Source organism: Leptonychotes weddellii, chromosome 12, assembly GCF_054177405.1.
Source record: "Leptonychotes weddellii isolate Sample4059 chromosome 12, ASM5417740v2, whole genome shotgun sequence".
NCBI classification, from domain to species: Eukaryota; Metazoa; Chordata; class Mammalia; order Carnivora; family Phocidae; genus Leptonychotes; species Leptonychotes weddellii.
In genome coordinates, this window is record NC_138380.1 from 36,312,810 (window position 1) to 36,331,808 (window position 18,999).

Sequence of the window (18,999 nt, forward strand, 5' to 3'; positions counted from 1 at the left end):
TAAACATATCCACACTGCGAGAGGGCGGGACGTGTACCCTAACTCAACAGGGATGAGAGCTCCAGCACTCAGGGCCCCCACTCAGACTTTGACTTATGTATCTCTTCATCTGGCTGTTCATTTGTTCCTTTATCATATCCTTTCATGAACTGGTAAACCTTAAGGTTGTTTGTCTGAGTTCTTGAGATGCTCTAGCAAACTTGGAGGCTCTTGTTTCTATCTGCAACAATGTAGTTTTTTCAGTTGTCATCAAGCCTTCCATATAGTTCACAGGCTAGCAAACTACAGCCTGTGGGCCAGGCACTTGTTTTGGTAAATAAAGTTTTTAACTGATCACAGATATTCATTTATGTACTATCTGTGGCTGCTTTTGCATGACACCTATTGAGTTGAGTAGTTGTGACAGAGATTGTATGGCCTCTGAAGCCTAAGATATTTATTATCCAGTCCTTCAAGAAAAAGTTTGCCAAAAAAATTTGTTACAGATTCAAGTTAGTTGTGTTTGAGAAGGAACCAGAGGCGTCTGGAGTGAAGCCAACCAGAAAGGTTCAGAGCTGATGTGCAGATAGATCCCAGGGCAGCAATCAGATGAGAGACACCCACTGCCTTGGGCTTATAAAACATGAAAGCATGGCCCCAAGTGTCTCAGAAATTCTTTGAGAGGGGACTGAGCATCCTGTCATAACTTAAGCAAGACCCAGGACCTTAAACATAATTGGGTTATGTATTTGAGATCCCATTTATGAAGGTTTTGGGTTTTGGACTGTATGTGGGGCTAATCTCAATCCCTAAGGAGATGCAGGAATATGACTTTAGCAAAACCTCTAAACAGTTGAACAAATGGTACGATTTAATGCAGAGTGACACTGCACAGGCATGCTCTATAATTACAACCCAAAGTGAATAGTATGTTGCTATTTCCCTAACAGGTTTTAAAGGGGGAGAGGAGGTGAAGGCAGGGACGGAGGTGGGATGCACTTTTTTGAATAAGGACATTTCAGGCATAACTCCAGATATATACAGGACTGTGCAGGCTTTTCATTAACACTTCTTAAATTGTTTAAATCTTAAGATTTAAATTTCCCTAGAGAAGTGAATGAATCACAAACCAGCTATTGTAGCCTGAATTTCTCTTTCAGAAAATGAAATTATTCCTGGATAGAGAAGAGAGGTACATTTGGATCACAAGTCATTCTCTACCCCATGTAGCTGTGGGCAATCACCAGTGAATGGTGCTCAGACTTTGGCACCATCAATTGGCCAGGCAATGGAAATCAGGCTGAACTTCTTTATTAGGGAGCATAGTGATACCATAAATTCTATTAGATCTGACTTTTGGATTGCCCAAGAAAGCCTATCTTTTTTGTGTAATGCTCCAGCTGGTACAACCTCTTACCTGGTCTCAGCAGGAAGCGCTCAGATGCTGAGCATGCAGCTTTTCCTTAAATAAAACATGACTCTCCCGTCACCCCATCCCATAGACTAGGTTACTGGAACATCTGTAACATGTGAATTAAATTCAACAATCTTTTTAAAAAAGATGACTTAATCCCTAGGAATTGCAATCTTTAGTTGACCAAGTATTTTGAAATCACAGTTATGTCCAAAGTCAAAAAGAGAAGCAATTTTTGGCGGTGGCAACTGTTCTTAGAGCATTTTGGGTTCTAAGCCTTCAGTATCAATGGCATATACTCTGCATGATGGTGTCTTCATCTTTTCATTCATTCATTCATTCATTCATTCATATATCCATTCCAGAGATGTTAAGCACTTAGTATGTGACAAATATTGTCTCCAAATACAAAGATGAAAAAAGCATAGTTCCTGCTCTTAAGGAAATCATATTTTTAGGAAAGAGATTCTGCTTGGGTTAAGTTTGATTATGATTGTCATGACTAATACCATTGTCACCAAAAACAAGATGAGACAATAAGAATATTTGCTTAATATTTTGACATAATTCATACTATATTTGAAGACACTTTGCAAAGTAATATCTTAGAAATACCTGACTACAGAATTTTTCTCAAAGTTATTACTTTGAAGGCTATCACCAATTTGTGAATATTACAATCTTTTTTAATATATTTTTGACATGTTATTTTCGCCAAAATGATTTAACATCTATTATAGTGTTAGCACAGTGGTTTAGACATAGTAGACACCCAATAAACATTTCACTGAATTTTAGATAGGGGAAGCATCTTTAGGAATCAACTAGTCCTGTGGTCCTTGACCTTAATTGGGTTTTGGACCCTTTAAAATCTGATGAAATATGTGGACCTTTTTTTCCCATTAAAAAATAACATATTTGCATACACTCAGATTTTTGTGTACAATTTTAGGGGATTGGTGGGTCACCCTATGTATCATCCATGAACTACTACATCTTCCATTTTATAATTGATGAAAATCATTGCCTAGAACACGGGCTGGAAAATTATGGTCCCAAGGCCAAATATAGCTCATCTCCCATTTTTGTTCTGCCTGTGAGCTAAGAATGGCTTTTACATTTTTAAATGGTTTCATATTACCTTCATATTATCTTCAATTTTCCTTGTTGGCCTGTGAGACTTAAACTATTTACTATATAGTCCTTTATAGAAAAAATTTGCCAACCCCTGGCCTAGAATGGTTAGAAAATATTTTCTAAACCTCTCATCCAATTACTAGAAAATAGAAGACTAGGATTCAGACTATCTGATTCCTCACCTATTGGTCTTCTCATTACTTCTGTTGATCAATTAAAATATTGACTAATTGATTCATTTAAGCCCAATAAAAAAGAAAACAAGGAGTTGTAATTCTGGTCCTTAATAAATTCCTTAGATAAATAATTATGCAGTTATGTAGGAAGTTGAAATCCAGGAATTAAGTGACCCATCCAAAATTATATTATAAATTTATTAAAGAAGCAATATTAAACTCTCAAACCCAAGTTGTACATTACTGATTTACTTTTTTTAAGCTTATATTATATTCTATTTCACATATTTGAAGTGCAATACTTCTTGTAAAGAGGAAATAAAGGTATAAAAGAAGCTTAATGTAAAATTATTTGAACAGTTGTTGTTCTTAACTTTTAATTGTGTGATTTTAAAGTTATTTTTAGATTCCTCCTGTCATGTAGTACTGCAAAAATAGAATGAAAAGAATTACAATAACCGTTATTACACGTTATTTTGAATGTACTTTTTTTTTTAAATTTTATGTTATGTTAGTCACCATACAATACATCATTAGTTTTTGATGTAGTGTTCCATGATCCATTGTTTTCATATAACACCCAGTGCTCCATGCAGTATGTGCCCTCCTTAATACCCATCACTGGGCTAACACAACCCCCCCACCCCCCTCCCCTCTAAAACCCTGTTTGTTTCTCAGAGTCCATAGTCTCTCATGGTTCATCTCTCCCTCCGATTTCCCCCCCTTCATTTTTCCCTTCTTTCTCCTAATATCCTCCATGCTATTCCTTATGTACTTTTAGAAATTTCAAAGTACCTGATTACTATTGATTGTTTTCTTCTATGGATTAGGGCTGCCAGAATAGTTTTAAATCATATGTGAGAATATTACCAGTGATAGAGTTTAAAGATTTTCATAATGAAAAAAATACTTAAAATAGAACCATTTCAATAATGTGTAAATGCAATATCAGATGCCCTGAAGACCTCTATGATAGTTTTAGCCAGACTCCCTTTTTCCTTTGTCAGATTCTGAAACCACTTTTGTTCATATTTAACCACTTAGAAAAACTAGGTGTCACCTTCAGAGCAGTGTATACTACACAGCTAGACAGTTCTTTCTATAAAGGAGGAATTGTAGTCAGAGTAAATAAGCTTGCTTTTTACAGCAAGACTGAAAATTCTGAATTAGAGCCTCATTAGCAAGTTTAGCATGCTCTCTTTATGCATAACCTTCATTCCTGAGCCCCCCACCCCAGGTCTTTTGCACTTACCTGAAAAAGCTAGACTTCTCAAGGACGTGCAGAGATGGACCACCTGTCTGAATTCCATATAGGATTCTTTTCTAATAGTAAGCCTGCTTAGGCACTCCCATGGTCTGCGTGCACTTAAAAGGCCTGGCCAGTTCACTAAAGCAAAAGGAAACCAAAGTGTTCTAAGTTCCGCAGAGTGTCAACAGCAACCACAAAACCTCAAAACTATTTCAAACACACTAGCACTGAAAAACCAACCTCTTAAAATGCAAAGTCCAGGTTGCAAAATGACAGCAAGACCAATTGTCAAGAAATACTAAGGTTTTATGACTACTGGAAGAATCCATTTTTTAAAAAATTCATTCAAACTGAATTTTGTAGATAATAGGGGAAAAAGTGATATTATCAAAAACAAAAAGGAGAGATAAACTGTGTTGTGTTTGGGATGAAAGATAATACAGATATAATATTTCCTTCAGAAAATTATTTATAGAGTTGTTCTGTAACTCTTGGGGACCTAGAACTACTATTCTTATAATGTATTTTGGTGATTAGCTATGTCATTGATATATAATATTGACTTTGAGATTAGTATGTTTGTCCAGAGCCTCACTTTTTAGACTCTTAATATTATCTCCAAAAGAAGATATGCACACAGTCACAGAGATAAATGGGAAGTAGTGAAAGAAAAATAAGTTCCTTGGGGCCCTGTGTGGCCATCATTTGAGATCTGACTCTTGATTTTGGCTCAAGTCATGATCTCAGGGTCATGGGATCCGGTCCTGTGTCAGGGTCCGGGTTCAGCAAGGAGTTGGCTTGAGATTCTCTCTCTCTCCCATGGTGCCTCCCCCCACTTGCTCTCTCTCTTTAAAATAAATAAATAAATCTTAAAAAGAAAAAAAGAAAAAGAATTTCCTCAGACTGCTCTAATTTGTATTATATAACACTATAGTATTCTATAAATATTATAATTATTTTGCAAATCACATGGTAATGTACAGAAATCTGTGGGTTAAAAATGCTAATTTATTAAATATCATCATTTTAAATATACTCCAATTTTTAGCTCTAATTTGACATTTCTGCATTAAAAAAACTATGCAAGCATCAAACACACCATCCCTGGGTTCTCTCTACTTTAAAGGCCCTAATTAGAATTATAATTTTGGTAATTTGTGATGATTTCTGGTCTCCTGTACAATGCTGAAGAATATTCTAGGCAAACATTTTGCAATTCCTGTTTTCCAGTCTTCACATTTCTCATTTTGAGCATAATGTTATTAGTGCACTTGACTTCTGTTTTTTTAGTTTCAAGGGAAGGCCTCTTTGTCTGGAAAGGCTTCAGTTTCAGCAGGTGTGCATTCTTTGTTTTATAGGAGTAGAAATGTTATATATTTCAAAATAACTCATGCTGGGGGAATTTTAGTTTTTAGTAATGGTAGAGAAGACTATTCCAGACAAACCCACCTGAGAACAATGGAAACAAATTGGAAAGAATTTAAAATCTATTGGTTTGAAGGCTATATCATCGTAACAGCCTCCCTCCTACCCCAAGCAAAAGTCACCTCTGGAGAATGATAACACTATCTAGATCAGTAAATTAGCTCTCAAAATTTGGATACATAATGTTCAAGTTTCAGTAAATATATATATTTTTATTTTGAAGATATAATTGGCTTTATTAAGTGACCCATGAATCAGACAGCATCCCACATAACAAGTAGAGAGGAGTTCCTCAAATTTCAATTAATATTAACAGGACGTCAGTAGATAAGACCTAGGCGTGCTGGATGGCTCAGTCGGTTAAGCGACTGCCTTCAGTTCAGGTCATGATCCCAGGGTCCTGGGATCGAGTCCCACATCAGGCTCTCTGCTCAGTGGGGAGCCTGCTTCTCCTTCTGCCTGCTGCTCCCCCCTGCTTGTGCTCGCTTTCTCTCACTCTTTCTGACAAATAAATAAATAAAATCTTTAAAAAAAAAGAAGATAAGACCTAATAACCAAGATCATGAAAATAAACACAAAATAGAAACAAATGCATAAGGAGATCCAAATTGAGGGACTTTAAAATAACTGTGATTAATAGTTTGAAGAAATAAGGTGAAATATAGAGAATTTTGTATTTTATTCTGGAATCTATCTTTTAAAATTCAAATGGAAATTCTGAACCAGAAAAATAAAATAATTAAATTAAATTATTGATGGTGGCTAATAGACAATGAGACATGGAAGATGGAGCTAGAATAAGTCAGAAGAAAATATCAGATTGAAGAATAGAGGAGAGAAGAAAGGGTAAAAAATTACATGGAATCACAAGACACAGGGGAAAGTTCTAACATGTTCATAATTGGTGTCCTAGAAAGAGAGAAGAGAAAGAACTAGGCAGAAGTAATATTTATTTATTTTTATTTACTTATTTATTTACTTATTTATTTATTTTTCTATACATTACTCAGTGCTCATCATTGTAAGTGTACTCTTTAATCCCTATCACCTATTTTACCTATCCTCTCACCCACTTCCCCTCTGATAACCATCAGTTTGTTCTTTTTCTTTTTAATCTAAATTCAATTAATTAACATCTAATGTATTATTGCTTTCAGAGGTAGAGGTCAGTGATTCATCAGTTATATAACACCCAGTGCTTGTTACATCACGTGCCCTCCTTAATGTCCGTCTCCCAATTACCCCATCCCTCCACCCCTCTCCCCTCCAGCAACCTTCAGTTTGCTTCCCATGATTAAGAGTCTCTTATGGTTTGTCTCCCTCTCTGATTTTGTCTTCTTTTATTTTTCCCTCCCTTCCCCTATGATCCTCTGCTTTGTTTCTTAAATTCCACATATGAGTGAGGTCATATGATAATTGTCTTTCTCTGATTGACTTATTTTGAGAAGCAATAAAGAAGAAATAAAAGAATTATATAATCCCCCAATATAATAATATATAAATGGGTGAGGAGTCAAAAACAAAGTTTTTTAGACTAGATGAAAAAAAGTACATATGACTCAGTGTTGATTAAGAGACACACCTAAAATACAACAACACAAAAACCCTGAAATAAATGAATGAAAAAAGAATCTGAGGACAGCATAGCTATATTTTATATATTTATTAGATAAATTAGACTGTAAGGCAAGACACTTTATTGGCAATGAACAAAGGACATTTTATTAGGATAAAAGAGTTAATCTTTCCAAAATATTAAAGTTGTAAATTTGTTGCACTTAATAATGAGTTTCCAACTATATAAAGCAAAATAATGATGCAACTAAAAGGAAAATGGACAAATCCCCATTATCATAGGGCAATTTTAACAGATGTCTCTTAGTAACTAATACCCCAACCAGACAAAAATTCAACATAGATATAGTAGATTTGAACAATGCAATCAATAAACCTGACCTAATTTACATACCTTATATTCAGCAAATGCAAAATTCACATCAAATGCCAAGCCAATTAACCAAATGATGAATTTAAAAGAAATTTTTAAAAATATCAAAAAAGTAAAACATTGTATAAATGTACATTTTCTGACAACAGTACAGTTAGGCTAAAAATCAATAATGAAACAAGGTAACAATAAAAACTTTATGTTTGAAAAACACTTAATATAATTCTAAATAATTCAAACATTAGGGGCGCCTGGGTGGCTCAGTCGGTTAAGCATCTGCCTTCAGCTCAGGTCATGATCTCCAGGTCCTGGGATGGAGCCCCAAGTAGGGAGACTCTGTTTCTCCCTCTCCCTCTGCCCCACCCCCACTCGTGCTCTCTCTTTCTCTCTCAAATAAATAAATACAATCTTAAAATAATAATAATTCAAACACTAAAAAAATGAATACAAATAGAAATCAGGAAATATTTTTTTTTGAATTATAATGAAAATTCAACTTATCAAAACTTGCAGGACACAAGTAAAGCCATACTTAAATGCTTTTATTAGGAGTAAAAAGCTGAAAATAACCTCCTCTCCTTCACTGCACCACTGAAGATCCTGGTGTTACCATGGGCTAACACCTCGCCGGATGTTACCAGTATTGTAAGAACATGGGGTTCTTGCAGAAGTCTCGCTTCTACAGAAGTGTCCCTGATGCCAAGATCCGCATCTTTGACCTGGGACAGAAGAAAGCAAAAGTAGATGAGTTCTCACTGTGTGGCTCCATGGTGTCCGATGAATATGAGCATCTCTCCTATGAAGCCCTGGAGGCTGCACATACTTGTGCCAAAATGTATATGGTGAAAAGCTGTGGCAAAGATGGTTTTCCCATCAGAGTGCAGCTCCACCCCTTCCACGGCATCCTTATCCACAAGATGTCCTGTGCTGGAGCTCACGGACTCTCAACAGGCATGCGGGATGTCTTTGGGAAGCCCCAGGGCACATTGGCCAGGGTCCACATTGAGCAAGTCATCATGTCCATCTGTACCAAGGTGCAAAACAAGGAGCATGTGATTGAGGCTCTATATAGGGCCAAGTTCAAGTTCCCTGCCTGCCAGAAGATCCACATTTCCAAGAAGCGGGGCTTTACTAAGTTTAATGCAGACAAATTTGAAGACATGGTGGCTGAAAAGTGCCTCATCCCAGATGGCTGTGGGTCAAATACATCCCTAATTGTGGCCCCATGGACAAATGGCAGGCTCTGCCCTCATGAGAACTTCAGCACTGCCCCCTCCTTATTCATGCCCACCAACAAATCCTACTCTTGTCAGAAAAAAAAAAAAAACAAAAAACCCTGAAAACAAATCATCCAAGTATCCATTTCCATGAGTTAAAAAAGTTAAGCAGAGGGAGAACAAAAAGAAACAAATAAAAATAAAAACAGATCTCAATAAAACATAAAACAAACATTTGCTAGAGAAAATAAATCTAAAAGGGGATTTTAAAAGACTAATAAATTTCATAAATCCTTGGGAAGACAGATCAAGAAAAAAAGAAAATGCACAAAATACCAATATCAAGAATGATTTTTATAAAAAATGGGCTTAACTATCGATCCCATAGTTAAGAAAATGAAAACAAAAGGATATAACAGTTTTGGGGTGATAATTTCAATGAAATGGTGAAATGACTTAAAAAGCCATAATTTACCAAAAGAAGAAATATAAAATGCAAATAGTTTATTCACTATCTAGTAAATAAACTGAATCTGTAACTAAAATCCTTTGAGAGAAATTTCCATGTCTGTCTATTTTATTACTCAATTCCTCCAAACATTTAGAAATAAAATCAACCTGACATATACTATTCCGGAGCTTGCAAAAAGAGGAAAAAAAAGAGCTTGCAAAAAGAGGAACAGAGGGAAATAATGATCTTTTCAATAAATGAGGCTGGGTCAATTGGACATTCAAATGAATGAGAAAATGAATCTTGACTCCTTACCTCACACTACACATAAAATCAGTTCCAGATAGAAAGTTGATCTAAATGTGAAAGGTAAGATAATAAGACTTCTGAAGATAACAAAGAGGAGTATCTTTATGACCTTGGGATAAGAAAGAAATTTTTTTTTCCTTAGAATACAAAAACCATTAATCACTAAAGAGATAACTGATATGCTGAACTACATTGAAATAAGATTTTTATGCCCAGCAAAGACATCATCAAGAGAGTAAAAGGGCAAATCATGGGGTGGGAACAGATTTTTATAGTTCATAAAGTTCCTTTATCAGGATAAAGGACTCATATCAAATGTGGATCAGTAAGAAAAAGATAATACAATTAAGTTAGTATATATAAAATACACAAATAGGCAGTTTGCAAAAGATTTCCCAATAAACACATATTAGTGATTTGGGAGCTGCAAATAAAAACCGCAATGCAATACCACTAACTATACACCAGATAGCTGAAATTTAGATAGAAGTTCATACCTCACAATTAAAATTTAAAATTTAAATACAGTTTAGTGAATCCAAATATCGAGTGTTGCAGAGGATATGGAATAAATAGAATTTTCATACACTGCTAGAAGGAGTGGAAAAGTGGCACACTAAAGCTCTGTTTTTACAGCTGAATTATATTCATATGTCAAATGTCTCATGAACCAGCAATTGCATTCCTAGATACATACCCAATAGAAAATGCATATGTGTGTACCAAAAAGTCACAGGAATGTTCATAACAGCAGTATGTAGAGTAGTCCAAATCTGGAACATCCCAGAGGTCAATCAAGAATAAACATATTACAAAAACAAAAGCATGGAATGTATAGAATTGCTCTTGCAAGAAAATGAATGAAGTAATGCTATACGCAAAAACATGGGTGAATTTTGCAAACATTGTATTAATATATCATTCCAATTTTAGTATATGTGCTGCCAAAGCGAGCACAAAATTGTATTACTATAAAGAAGCCAGCCACAAAAGAAGTCATTGAGTGATTACATTTATATAAAATTTAAATACTAACAAAACGGATATAGGACAAGTTACAAGTAGGAGCGGTGACTGAAAGAAGGAGGACTTCTATGCTATCTCTTTTTTTTTTTTTTTTTTTTGGGAGAGAGAATGAGATAGAGAGAGCATGAGAGGGGGGAGGGTCAGAGGGAGAAGCAGACTCCCCGCCGAGCAGGGAGCCCAATGTGGGACTTGATCCCAGGACTCCAGGATCATGACCTGAGCCGAAGGCAGTCGCTTAACCAACTGAGCCACCCAGGCGCCCTCTATGCTATCTCTTGATCTGGGCGGTGGTTACTCAAATGTGCTTGCTTTGTGGTAATTCATCTGTTTTTACCCTTTCAATTTTTGCACTTTTCTATCTATAGATTAAACAATAAAAGTTTATTTTTAAAAATGGCCCATACTGGAAATTCAGTGCTGTAAGTTATTTAACACTAATTATTTTCACAGTTCTATTGTTTCCAAATAAGACTTCAGCCAACATTCTCTTTTCTCCCTTGAGGCTTCAGATGGAATGTTCTTCTTTTCCAAATTACTTGCATGCTACTCATTCTTTTCCTAGGTTTGATGCTAACACATCCTCTTCCTCACTTTGAAATATGTTTGGCCAGTGCTTCATCCCCAATGAAATAAGTGCCAAAACAATTAGCTCCAAATCCATTTTAGGAGCTCATTTGGAACAAATTTGCATATGGCATTTGTGAGCTTCCTGCTCTTACCTATTGAATCAATATGCAAAGTAAACTCTATTTGAACCTGCTGCAGATATTCAGAATCATCTTAAGCACATAAAAGGAATGATTTCCAATATTGGGGCCCCATGTAAAAATGAGGCTGGTGATGATACCATGTCAAATATTTAAAGAGGAGGGGAGGGATCTGTGAAGCTCAGAATCTCAGTGTTTGAAGTTACACACTGTTAATGGAAACACCCTTTCAAGTAATCATCCAGTCTGCCTGCTCATCTTGTGACAGTACTGACATTTAAAGTGATTCATTGCTTACAAGCTGAAATGTCTTACCCTACTATCTACCCACATCTTCAATCCCCCTCTCCCCCCTTATAGCCACAGAGAAAAAGGCTTCATCCCTTTTCTACACAATAGCCCTGCAAGTACCTGGTGACATTTGCCTTGTCCAGTCTGAGTCTTCTCTTCTCCAAGCCTGGGCTGTGATCTGTTAAAAGAATACTCATGTGGTGTGGCTCTGAGTTCCTCCACCCTCCTGGCCTCTCTGCTTTCAATACCCTTCAGTTTATTAAATTCTTTCTTCTTAGGGGTTCATCCAGAACTGCAGCAAATGCCTTCAGTGTGCTCAGACCTGTGAAATGATATCTCTTTATGTGGTGCTTTTTTTTTTTTTAAAGAACTGCCTCCATATTTGCTCCCATCCTGTGCTTTTGGAACCAAGAGAAGACCTGTGCATTGATCGTTACTAAATTTTATTTTGCTCCAGGGTTTTTCAGAACTTTTTAGATCCTAAATCTGACTACTACATCTTTATTCAAGATGTCCAACAGAACAGAACTGAAGTTGAATGTCTCTGCCCATCCAAAAGTTTCCATTTGAGCACCAGTCTATTCATGAGTGTCCTTCAGGAAAGTTATTCTCCAAATATCATATAGCCTGTGTTTCCAGAATGCCAACAGCAACCTTGCCAAATGCCTAGATGAAAACCATATATCTATGTCAATGTATGTTGTTCATCTTCATTCTGGTAACCTGTGCAAGATATCCCTGTCACAACTTAACTTTCCAGCCACATGAATGAGGATGTGGACCCCGCATTCACAGTAGAATGCAAAGATTTGGAAATTCAGCTGCATTCAAGTTCCTCTCTTTTATCTAGTAAACTAGGTGTCCTTAGACCACATAGACTCACTGAGCCTCATTTTACTAATTAAGACAATGGGATAATGCCTGTGTCTCTACTGCAGAATTTTAAAAATTTTGCTTGTTTTATGATTTGTGTGACCTTTGTCTAAAGCAGTACTTTCCCTTTAAGGTATTCCATGAATTTCAAACTCCCTATATAGAATGTTCTGAGACAGAGACCATCAAACATCCTCATCAGTACAGAGGCAAGGTTTTCACCATTTAATGCATTCACACACTATATTTAGTTATTTTTAAAAATTGTCACCTGTAAAGAAATATCATTACAAGGGATGGTGATGATGAAGACAACAACAACAACAATGAGGATGATGATGATGATGTCCTGTTATACAAAGTGGGGCTCCACCCTGAAATGAAGTGTTGCTAGAATAACTGATGTTACTCACTTGGCTTCCTGCAGAGTATGAGGTGTTCTATTTATATGCATGTCAGAATATTATAAGATATTTTAGAGTAGTTGCTAGGGTTGACAAATGCATTTTATGAAGGAACATGAATGCACCTCAAATCTATACTTTCGCTCAGCAAAGGACTAGATTCAAGGCCTATGTAATTCTCAGGAAACAAGCTTTATGGTGCTATTTTTATTTATTTATTTATTTATTTTTTTAAAGATTTTATTTATTTACTTGACAGAGAGAGACACAGCGAGAGAGGGAACACCAGCAGGGGGAGTGGGAGAGGGAGAAGCAGGCCTCCTGCCGAGCCGGAAGCCCGATGCGGGGCTCGATCCCAGGACCCCGGGATCATGACCTGAGCCGAAGGCAGACGCTTAACGACTGAGCCACCCAGGCGCCCCTATGGTGCTATTTTTAAAGCATGGCTTGTTTTTCTAGAAGCAGAGCAGGAGCCCCTGCACTCTGGGAGACCACACTCCTATAGAGAAGAAATGTAATGGTATTATAACTCACGAGGTCTTAGCACATTGGGGAAGAATTCTAATCTCCCATGTTTTTTTTCAGCAGTAATTTACACATACATAGATCTAGTAACTGAATCACTAGGCAAAAACCTTTATTCCAGGTTAAGCCAGGCCAGCACCTAATTATAGGCTTCAAGCATCCTGATCCTGTTTACAGAAATAGTCTTAGACATTTTCTCTTGACCTTAACCTTAATTTCTTTGCTTACCTTCTATTTCTACATCCACCTGGCTCTTGACTGTTTTGCTTTGTCTCCCGTTAAGGACCCTGTGCTTGCTTGTTGTAGTTAAGGGTGGATTTGACTTCTTTCGTTCCAGGTAGCCTCCCCACCTGATTGAGCCCTTGCCTGGAACTCATCATCCCTGATGGTTTCCTTGGTTCCTTAACACTCACTCCTCAAGTGAGAAGTTCACAGTTCTCCTGAGAATGGCCAGCTCTTGCCAGAGAAACTTAAGAGACAGTTTTAGTGGGTCTTTACTTTAGCCGCCCCTAAAGTTTCATTTTCATTAAAAAAAATCATCCCGTGTTTTCCTGTTTACTCAACACTTGTGTCTCAGTCCTCATTTTGGTTACTGTACCTCTATAGTGCATTTTTTTCTTGGAGGATGAATTAATTAATTGATTAACTTAAAGTTTTATTTATTTGAGGGAGAGAGAGCGTGCACGCGAGTCAGTGGAGGGGCAAAGGGAGAGAGAGCGAGACTGTCCTGCAGACTCTCTGCTGAGCACGGAGCCCAATGTGGGACTCGATCCCACTACCCTGAGATCATGACCTGAGCCAAAATCAAGAGTCAGATTCTTAACCAACTGAGCCACCCAGGCGCACCTTAGAGGATGAATTTATTAATATACTCAGCAAATGCCTACTGTGCCATTGAACTTATGTACTTAACACCTTAGCTCCAGAAGCTGCCTATTAGTTTTATTCTACCTTTGCTGGGGAACTTGTCCTCTGCTTATACAACACCATAGGCCTCATCATACTGGTCAGCAGTCTGCTAGATGATATCTCTTTATTGTTGAGTTCCTTTGCCTTGGTACACAAGTCTTCCCATTCACACACGATCTCTCATTTGCTATCATTCCCAACTTGTAAATAAAAACCTTGATTTATCTACCATAATAAAGTCATATGTTTAAGTCAATATCCATATTTTGTTTATAATTTAACAGAAAATGAAGTTTATAATTTAACAGAAAATGTTTATAATTTAACAGAAAATAAGGGACTATGACTTATCTACAATGACTGACCAACACTTAGCACAATAGCACAAAACACTTTGCATATGCTCAATATATGTTTGCTTAGTGAGTAGATGAATGGATGGTTGGATTGTTGGATCGATGGATGAATGGATGCTTGGATGCTTAGTATGTACCAGGCTGATACTAAGAATTTAATATAAAATAAATAAGTCTTAGAGATGTGATGCACAGCATGGTGAAAATCATTAATATTGTATTATATATTTGAAAGTTGCTAGAAGAGTAAATCTTCGAAGTTATTACAAAAAAAATTTTTGTAAAAAAATTTTGTAAAAAAAATAATTCAAACTGTGTTTGACGGATGTTAACTAGAATTATTGTGGTGATAATTTCACTATATATGCAAATGTTAAATCATTATATTATACACCTGAAACTAACATAAGGTTATATGTCAGTTGTATCTCAATTAAATGGATAAATAAGTATTTCATAATTTTTTTTTTATATTATCCCCTCAGCAATTCTTAGGGGTAGGACTCATTAGTCTTATTTTATAGATAGGAAAGAAAACTCAGAAATATTGTGGTAACTTTCCCAAGACTGTTGTTAACAAATACTGTAATAACTTGGTATTATGTTAGAGGTACATTAATGATTATGATCAATAATCCTATTAGCTAGCGTCTGTTGAATACTTATGCCTCCAGTAAGTATTTTCCTCACATTATCTTATATAGTCCTCAGGCAACCCTGTAAGACAGGGACATTATTATGTCTAATATATGTAGTCTTTAGGGTCACATCCAGAGGTGTCCTATCTGTGCATGACAATTTAACTGAGAGGTGTAAAACACTATATTTTCACTTACTCACACTTCTCTCTCCGTGGCCAATACAGAAAGTAGAGCATACAAAGAACCTCTGCTTCTGCTTTCCTGGAAACATAAGTAAAATCAGTAAATACCTACAGTTGCCCCTCCAGTTCCCCATTACTAAAAAGATAGTCATCCAGATTGCTAAATTGTCATCACTAAATTAATTTGAATTTATCTCCCATTAATGATAGGGATTAGGATAGGACTACAAGGTTTTGACATGCTATGATAATATTAAATATATAACTATATATTTGTTTTCTTTTACATGTCATCTCAGGCAATTAAATAGCTAGCTAAATGGGGTGTTTTTATAAGAAAACTCAATTCTGAATTGGGTTCATCTAATATCATCATTCCTGATTTTACTTATTTTTTATTTTTATTATTATATTTATATTATTTATAATATAATGTATATTATCATAAATATATATTATATTTATTATATCAAGGTATAATTGGCATATAACACTCTATTCGTTTCAGGTATACAACATAATTATTTGATATTTGTACATATTGTGAAATGATCACCACAGAAAGTCTAGTTAACATCCTTCCCCATACATAGTTACAAAAGTTTTTTTTTTCTTGTGATGAGGACTTTGAAGATTTACTCTTTTAGCAACTTTAAAATGTGCAATACAGTATTATTAACTATAGTCACCCTTTATTCTTAGATTGACTCTCTTAATAGAGTCTGATGGTTCTCATAGGGTTTCTTCACTTTTTAAAAATCTTAGTTCTCTCTCCTTTTCCACCTGAATAATTTCTAAATTCCTATCCTCCAGGTTGTTTTCATCTGATGTGCCCTATTACCAAAGCTTTCTAATGCATTCTTCATCTTATCTATTGACTCCTTCAGTTCCAGAATTTCTGTTTCATGGGGTTTTTTTTATAATTTCAATTTCTTTGGTAAAGTAGTCCTTCTGTTCATTAATTTTATTTTTGGGTTTATTGAATTAATTGCCTTTCTGAATTTTCTGTAGTTTATTGAATTTCTTCATAACAGCTATTTGAGGGGTTTTGGTTTTGTTTTAAAATTTTTTATTTGAATGTAGTTGACACACAATGTTACATTAGTGTCAAATGTACAACATAGTGCTTCAACATCTCTGTGAGTTATGCTATGTTCCCAAGTATAGCCACCATCGTTACTGTACGACTCTGTTACAGTATCATTGACTCTATTCCCTAGGCTGTGCCTTCTATTCCCATGACCTATTTATTTCCTAACTGGGAGCCTGTATCTTGTACCCCCCTTCCCCTGTTTTGCCCATCCCCACCTCCCTTTCCTCTGGCAACCGTCAATTTCTTCTCCATAACAGCGATTTTGAATTCTTTATCGGCTAGATTGCACTATTCCATGTCCTTGAGTTCAGCTGCTGAAGAATTGTCATCTTCTTTTTGTGATACCATATTACTATGACTTTTCATAGTGTTTCATGAAATGTGCCTCTGCTGTCACATTTAAAGGAGCAAACTCCTTTCTTATTTATGGAAGGCTGCATTTACTTGGATTCTAACAGTTCAACAGGCGGGCGACCGGAAGCCTTTCTTCGCACTTCCAGACGGTGGTGCTATAGCACAAGTGTTCGGCTTCTCTTCCGGCGCTGACGAGGCTCCACCCTGACTTGCCACTTCCTCTGGTGGTGGCCGCTGCCACGCTGCCACCAGCACAATCCCCGCATGTCGCTGTGCTGGCTCTCGGGAGTGGGGCTGCCTCACCCGTTCCTCCCTTTCCTCTGACTCCAGAATTGTCTGTGTCTCGCTCCAAAGGCTTGCCAATTCTCCCATCGGGCGAGCTGGTTCTCCCCACATTCTCTGTTTCCCACAAATGCCCAGTTGTGTGCTCTCCAGATTACCTCTTTCCTGATGGCAGCAAGTGGGGGGGGCCATCCTCAGACTCCCTCGGGTACACAGCATCCTCTGAGGTCCTCCCGGCCCACTTTTGGATGCACACGTGGGTGGATCTCCCAGGTGTCGTGGTGTACCACGCGGAGGCATTTTTGTTCGGTTCCGGATGCCCAGTTAGTTGTAAATCAAAGGGGAGGGGGAAAGGAACAAGCCCCACTGCCCTGCTGCTGACCTCATTCTCCTCCAAAACTTGCCTTTGAAGAGCGATGGCCCTAGGGTAACTAGTTGTTCTTGGTTTGCCCAGAACTTGCCTAGTTTTAGCATGTAAATCCCACATTCCAGAAAACTCCTCAGTCCTCAGTAAGTGGGGATGTTGAGTCACCCTGCACGTCCCTCCAAAACAAGCCTCTAAGATCTGATACCAACTCCACACAAAACTGGAGCTCCATGAAAACCTATCAATCTACGACTCTGTTCTTAGCTAAGTCACATTTCTTTTCTATTTATTAAATAACCACCTTCTTTGAAAATACAAATCTAAGTGATATCTCTCAGTCCTGGTCAGCCTTTATCCTGATGGTGATGGTGCGGAAAGGACAGTCGCTCACCAGCTTGGGTGGCACTTGTGAAAAATGACGCTCATTATGTCAGGGTTCCTGCCGCAGCCCAGGGCTCATCTCCTCAGTGGGGCAAACTGGTCTCCAACCAGCCGATGCTGCATTACAACCACGTAGATGTACAGAGGGTTAAACCTCCTACAGCTGTGGTGCCAATGGATTGGGATATCTGTGGGCACACCCCATAACATGGCCAGTGTTTCTGGGGGTTACACAGTAGTGACTCCAGCAGGCTTTAGGATCTTTTGTGAAGGGGCTCACAACAAAGTTTACTTTAGTTGGAGTTTTGTCCACAATGATACACTCATTCATATTTTGTAGCACATTATTATTCACTACTCGTGTGCCCTCATTTGAATAAGCATCTTCAGGAAGCTTGTGTCATGTTATGGGATGCTCTAGGTAGGGGTCAGAAAACTTTTGCTGTAAATGGCCACATAGTACATATTTTAGGCTTTGAGGGCCTTATGAGCTCTGCCACAACTACTCAAATCAGCTGTTCTAAGTCAAAAGCAGTCATAGACAATACACAAATGGCTGTCTTCTAATAATACTTTATTTATAAAAACAGGCAGCAGGCCAGATTTGGCCTGTGGGCTGCACTTTATGGAATTCTGCTATTAACAGAAACAATTGTAGTTAGCCATAGAGTTGTAGAGAAAACAAATGTTGAAGCAATTCTGGAGAGTGTTATATAAGATCCAGTTTTATCCATCTTCAGACTACTAAAGATTTCAAATCATTGGAATCATGATCCAGTTGTTAAACTTTTTTTCTTAAAGATTTTATTTATTTTTGTGGGCGCGTGCACGCACGAGAGAGAGCAAGAGAGCACAAGTGGGAGTGGGGAGGGGCAGACGGAGAAGCAGACTCCCCACTGAGCAGGGATCCCGATGCGGGGCTCGATCCCAGGACCCTGGGATCATGACCTGAGCTGAAGGCAGCCGCTTAACCGACTGAGCCACCCAGGCGCCCATCCATTTGTTAAACTCTTTGGCCTACCTCAAGACATTCAGTAAAGCACCGCCATTCTTACTTCTTGCCCAGGAAGATTGTGGGAGAATAGGTATAGATTAAATAGGTATATGATTAAAAAAAAAAAGTTTTTCTCTGGACTGTCTTTGAGTATATAAACTGGAGAGAACCTCTAGTTTAAAATGTTTTCCAGAATAAACATCTCATCTGAATGCTGGTCCTAATATTTTTCAAATTTCTCTTTTAACTTAAAGACTCTCATCTGCTCAGCTGGTACATAGTGGGCTTCATAATTGTTCTCTTGCTAGC

At 37.3% G+C, this 18,999-nt stretch overlaps 1 protein-coding gene and 1 pseudogene across 1 annotated transcript in view; both read left to right on the forward strand.

Moving 5' to 3' along the window:
* LOC145716511 (uncharacterized) overlaps positions 1-18,999 on the forward strand; it is a 128,347-nt gene that overhangs the window by 29,887 nt on the left and 79,461 nt on the right. The gene's annotated exons all lie outside the window — the stretch shown is intronic.
* Positions 7,940-9,106, forward strand: LOC102729323 (large ribosomal subunit protein uL16-like; annotated as a pseudogene).